This window comes from Colossoma macropomum, unplaced genomic scaffold (genome assembly GCF_904425465.1).
Source record: "Colossoma macropomum unplaced genomic scaffold, Colossoma_macropomum, whole genome shotgun sequence".
Classification (NCBI taxonomy): domain Eukaryota; kingdom Metazoa; phylum Chordata; class Actinopteri; order Characiformes; family Serrasalmidae; genus Colossoma; species Colossoma macropomum.
The window spans coordinates 7,488,461-7,495,280 of record NW_023494802.1 but is presented as its reverse complement, the minus strand read 5'-3'; positions in this window follow the sequence as shown (position 1 = coordinate 7,495,280).

Sequence of the window (6,820 nt, the reverse complement as noted above, 5' to 3'; positions counted from 1 at the left end):
ACATCCCCTGTGATGGACTGCTGACCTGTCCAGGGTGTTTCCTGCCTTCCACGCAGTGAGTGCTGGGATAGGTTCCAGCACCCCCCCACGACCCAGGAGGATAAGCGGTTTAGAGAATGTGTGTGTGTGTGTGTGTAAATTCACATAATTTTTGTTTTTGTTTTGTTTTTTTGTCATTACACTATAAATAAAATGTGCTGCAAGGGTTCTTTGGCACTACTTTTGTTTTATTACAATTAGTGAGAATTGTAATTAACTATTAGAACTGGTTTTTGTCTTTTCTGCCAGTACATGAACATAAAAGGTGTTTTTAATAATAAAGGTGCAAAAGAAAGGCTCTTTGGAGATATGGCATAGAAGAACCATTTTTGGATAGTCCTTTAAAGAATCATTTTTGTGAATGAGATGTGCGAGTGTGATGAACCCCTTTAAAGTTCTAAGTACCTTCACATAATGCAACAGTTCTAAATTCAAATTAAAGGGAAATTTCACTGATTTTTCAAAATGTCTGCATAATTCAATGGTTAAGATGTCAACAAATTCTCCATTCTAGAGAAACTTACTGGCTTAGAATAGTTTACAGTGATAGTAACCAGATGTCTGAAGAGTTTAAATTTAAATTGCTAAATTTCCTTTGGGATCAATAAAGTATCTGTCTGTCTGTCTATCTATCTATCTATCTATCTATAAGCCTCTAAAAGCTCCCTTACAGACAGCTATTACATAAAATGGTTATGATCACACTGCCTGATGCTTGAGACATTGTTTTACAATGGTTTTTAGATAAGGTTTTGGCTGAAAATGAATGAATCTATTCATGGTGAAGAGCTACATGAGGGCATTGTAAGGCAAAACAGACACCAAAGAATTTTTTTTCTGCAATTAAGCATTTCGCATCAAACTACTCTAAATTAGTTTGTTTGCGTCTTAATGACTCAATTATGCAAAAAAATTGGAATTCCTCTGTAAATTTAAACTTTAAAGAAGGTTGAAGGGCCCATATCCTACATTTGTCTTTCACTTATGACATTTGCATGATTTTATCTACTAAAAACTGTCATCATTTTTTTTCCCTATTCTCCCTTTAAGGCTAATATATGTAAATGACTTCTGCTCTAATCGGCTGCCCTGCATTGTGCCTTATTCAAAAAGCAGTCAAAGCTGAAACACTCTTTATAACTTCAGTGTGAATGGGCTGGGCTAAACTCCAATTGAATTATGCAGAAATTGTGAAGAGATTTTTCTTAGAACTGTGTGTCCAAGCCAAAAATAATTTTGGAACATTATTTTTAAGATTATACTTTTACTTGCAGTTGAGCCATTATTAACTTGCAGTAACTTTTATTTGAGTATAGTTTCAGGCTATTCTACTGACCTCTAATCAAAAAGATAATCGCATTCTTTGGAGAGAGGAAAGAGAGAAATAGCTGCTATTGAATATCAAAAGGAGGGGGATTACAACAAAAACAAACATCAGCGTGGTTTGAAATGGAGATATTGTAATTGTTATTAGTTTGTATTTCTGTGTCTCCCCGGCCCCCGCCTTCTTGGCTCTTAACTGGCCTCGCTCCCTTCTTTCAGGATGGGAGTATATAGCGGCTGTGAATGGCTGAATTTCCTGAGCAGCCAAGGCACAGAAAACGAGATTTTTCCTGTCCGAGTTACTCTGGCACTCTTTGTTTCCCCCCCCTACTGCCAGAGCGGGCCCACCGCTGCACCTGGGCTTAGAATAGTACAGCGGTGTTGAGCTCATGCCACTGTAGTCAGCGTCAGTAAAATTAGATGCTGAGTCATTCGTAAAGCTCTCGGTTCCAATCGTCTGTCATGAGATGTCCACCAGATAACCCTCCAAGCGTAAATCACAGTCATAACATAGGACTGTGTTTAGGTAACTAATACAAGTAAATGCTCTGAAACGAGGGCGGTTTAGAGGATGTATGTTAGACTGAAAAAAGCTGAATAGACACTCTGCTTCCTGACAGAGAGGGCTGTTAGCAAGGGCGGTCAAGGAGCTGACACCCCACAGGCCATCCCGGTGTCTTTCACCCCGTTATCAGTGCAGGAAGAGGCAGGAGGGGTGCGTCCCAACTCAGTTCACTAACAGTCAGGGCTCAGTTTGAGGGGGTATGCGAGGGGATGCCAATCCCTTGGTCAAATAAAGGATTCACCTTGGAAAATTCCATCCCCTCCCTTTCACCCCCTTTGGATTAATGTTGTTGAACGATATCATCAAGGACATCTAGTATCAATATTTGAATTCTGTCTGTATTTGAGATTTGCACACCGAATTGCTTTGGATATATTAGATAGGGCTGGACTGATATATTGGTCAGATTTTGCAGATTTATTGGTGCCTGCAAAAATCACGCTGGGTTTTACATATTAAAAAAAACATACATTTTCTTACAAAAGAAAGTCACATTTATGTCTTATTTTTTCCCCAATATGTTAAGTTCAGCAAATAAACCATAAATGTACATTAAAATGTTCTCTCTCATAAAAAGTGTGTTCTCTGTAAAGGATGTGTTTACTCATTTTTACATAAAAAATCAACAAAACGAGTAATTTGGAGTATTCTACTGAATTGACTCATAATCAGAGTTGAAAGCACATTTTAGACTTTTAACCGAATTGGACTTTAGACTAAAATCATTTTGCTTTGAGTGACTACCTTTGTTATGTTTATTTTATTGATTTTATTGATGATATAAATAATCATGTTCAATTATTTCACAACAAAACAATTATAACACTAATGAAACTTTATCAAATGTTTCAGTAGGTACTATTTCGGCAGTGACAATTTTAGCTCATTTCAAGCAGAACTAAAAAACGCTAGTCAGTACATGACTTGCAAACACAGGTTTAAACAGTTGAGCAAACAAAATCATAACTTTTTCATTACAACACAAAAAAATGGAGAATTTGCAGAAAAATATGTTTTTCAGTAGTGACAATTCACAATGTTACACATTGATTTTAAAACTGGGACACATTTACTTCAAAACAATGGACTTATCATGTGGACATGAGGGACAGGGATGCAGTCTCACTCTAAAATGCAATGGTGTGGCAAAAATAAGGCTCCAACTATGGATTGAAATATATATATATATATATATATATATATATATATATATGTCTATGTACATATATGTCTATGTACATATACGAAGGGACTTCTATAAACACAGTTGTTTGAATCCACCATTGCTGCTAACAACGAATGACTCTGGGATCAGACAGCAATGGCTCCCACCCTCCAATGCCACCCTTGACCTTAAATAACATGCCAGTCACACAGCCTGAAGCAAAGCAGTAAGAGCTCACCCAACAGGGCGATCTGTCATAGGTGTACTTAGACATGCTGTGAGAAATGCTGTACCACAATCATGGCCTGTTTTAGCCCTCACGTCATGCGTCTACTATATAGAGCCGCTTTTCAACACGAGATTTAGATTTGCCGCAGTGTGACAGCCGGGATGCTACAACGGACCGGACAATAGCTAACCAGGGTGGAACTTCCTGGCCACGAAACAAGCAGGTCAAAGGTTGAAAGAAGAAAATATACCTCATACCTGCTATCACATTCACTGCATATCTAAGAGCAATTGTTTTCTTTCCAAACAATGTTCTATTTTTTCTAGCAATGATGCAATATGTTCTCAAGGTTTTGACTTCTTGAAAGGCCATGAAGAAACATCGGATGACACTTTCCAGACAATATGGTCTACTTTTGAATGGCTATTGTATGATGATATATATATATATATGAATCAACTCCAACATTTTTAATGAATGTAATCAAATATTTTTTTATTTCATAATTCTGATATTAGATTAACTAGGACACTGTTGACTGTTTGTGCAATGTTGTGATTCTGTGTTGAGCTGCTAGCGAGCAATGGGGGCAAAATGGGATGGGTGTGAACACCCTACTGAGAACAATTCTCCACAAAGACAGCCATACCAACATAAAATGGAAGTTGCCTTGCTTACAAAGACAAAAATCCAGTGTGCTTCCAATTTTGTAAATTATAAGTTTCCATCAAAGTGTTATTGAAGAAAAAATGTACAGTTCAATTGAGAGACCTCCAACACAGGCAGATATTGCATTTATGGTTACCTTGAGAAGGATTATACTTGACTAATTAGCACAATGCAAACTGTTATGGACTAAAGATAACTGCTGGTACTGTTTTTAGTTATGCAACATGATTTTATCCATTTTGATGGATGACAGAGACAGAAGTGCGCAGAGACAAACTGTTACAGTTTGGCCTTTAGCTCAAGTGTGTCCTTTCTAACACATGAGAGTGGGAATATTGATCAAACCTGCCGATAGCAGAAGTCTGGCCTGTGAGACAAATAAAAGACTAAAACAACTGTACTGATGTGAAATAAAGCATGAGGTATTCCAGTCATTTCATAAGAGACAGATACAGGCACCATGAGCATGTGCTAGCTGCAAAATTTAATGCAGAAACATTTTCACTCGCTTTGGCAGTAGCCTTGTTCATCTGATTAACACCTCTATGATGCTAATTTCTGCTAGCTGGGATTTGTTACGTTAAGACCAAGTTAGCATTCAGTAACAGACATTCTAGCACTGTATATTTAACTTTATAAGGTGTTTGTTTTACAGTAGCTCCTTGAAGTCCACCCGACATAGAAATGGCTGCTGCCATTTTAGATTTATAACTACTGACAGTAATCTAATAGCGATGCTAATGCTAGAGTTTGCAGTTAGTGACGTATCCAGGTCTTCCAGAAGGCCTAAATTGATGTTTTTGTTTCATAAAATTGGTCTCACCAAGATTTGAAAATGAAAATGTGATTGGTCACTTCCTAATCATGTTGGAGGTAAGCGGAACATGAAATGTGTTTTCAGCTCCTCAAGGCCTAACCAATAAGTGAGCTAGCTTGGCTAATTTTTCTTTTCATGTTAAAAGATTTGAACCCATTTGTTTCTAAACTTAACAATGCAATTAGACTATTACTATAATGCCTGCAGTGAGTAAATGCAACAGCTATGATGGTTCTGTGAACAAAATGAATTAAAAATGTATTTATGTCTAGTTCCTAAAAGTCATTAGGCCTTCTCTAAAGGCCTAGCAGGCCCCGTTGGTTCCCCTCTGACAGCATGTGATGCAGAAACCGAAAAACACATAAACAAGTCAAAGACATTTTTGATATTACTCAACCTATTCCAAACTATTCCTTTAAGCTGTTTTTCTCCATATGGAGGCTATGCAGCATGGACTCAAGGCTCCTGCACCAGTAGTGACTATACATTCTGGAGGACACATGTGCTTCCAAAGCTGCAGTGTGTCACTAGTGTTAGCTAGTCCAGGCACCGGGCAGAGTGTGTGAAACTGAGTGTGAAGGGAGTGTGCCATGAGTGTGCATGCAGGGTGTGGGTCTGCTGTGGCAGGCGGACAGTGTGACCCATTATCAGTTGATTAGCAAGAAGTCTCGCCTTTTCCTGCCACCAGTTTTCTATTTGCCCCTAGGAATAATAGGTCCTAATGCACTTTGGCTCACACTTCAAACAGCCAACTGTCAGGAAAGCTAATCTGAGCCTTTTCCCCCCTTCATTCTTGTGTTTTGACAATAAAGATATTCTATCACATCCCATGAAAGTTGGCCACCTCTTGCATTGTGTCTGATATGCTAAAATAATTCGGATTAGTCAAATGGTCTTGGCCCACCCTTTACACCAAGTGCAGGAAGAGAAATACAATGAATTTGTGACAAGGAATTCTGTCCCCCTTGTCACAGTCTGATAATGATAGAATGAAGGATAGGCCAGTTAAATAGAGTTTCCATGCCATATGCTGAACTTTAATAGGAGGAATAGCTTTCTTGAAAAACATGCATTTTTGAAATAACACTTCGTTATACTATGACATTGTTTAAGTTTTGAAACATATGTTTCACTGCCCAGGTCATTTTGAATTCCTCATGGTTGTGAAGTCAGAATCATGAACACATTTACATATGACCACCTATTCACCTATTTAGCTGCCCATTCTTGTTGAAGTGATGAGTGTTGTTACTGCAGGCAGTCAGTATCAGAGCATTTGGAGCAGAAGATGTGGAAAAACGATTAAATGTTGTGCTGTTCCTGGCTGTCCAGCAGGAAATGGATCACTGCAGCCTCTCAAAGGATCCTGACAAGTGAAAGAAGGAGCTGAAGCTTGTTTTATTTCTTCTTTGAATAAGAATTTTAGCCTAAACTTGACAGTTTGTTCTGTGCATCTCAGCCTGGGCTGCTTTTTAAATGAGGCCAATGCAGGGCAGCCCACCAGAACAGATGTCAGCCTTAAAGGCACTGTAACAAATCCAACCTGTTCAATTGTAAGGGATTAAGAGAGGTTGGATAAATGTGATGTAAAAATTTATCTTTGGTATATAAAACTGCTCAAATTATGTGTCACAGCTTGATTTATATGATTTGGCCCATCAGAAAGCTACCATAACTCCACCCCTTTCATCTTTTTTTTTCTTTAAAATAGCATTTTAGTGACAAAATTAGAGTGTAATGTTATAAAAACACCTTTCAAAAACTCGACTAAGTCTTACCTAGCTTCTTCATTTGTATATTGTTTTGTCTTTTGGCCCACCATAAACATGGCACCTTGGTTTGCCAAGACAAAAAGTTTGTTCACCTATGGTATAAGCAAACTTAAGAAAATGTAGAATAAGGAACATTTAAAAGCTGTTCATGAGTAGCTTTGATAAGCAGTTTTAATGGTAACAAATATAACCTTACATGTGTTTTTGTAGCATTTATGTATTTCGTAATAATGAAAACTGG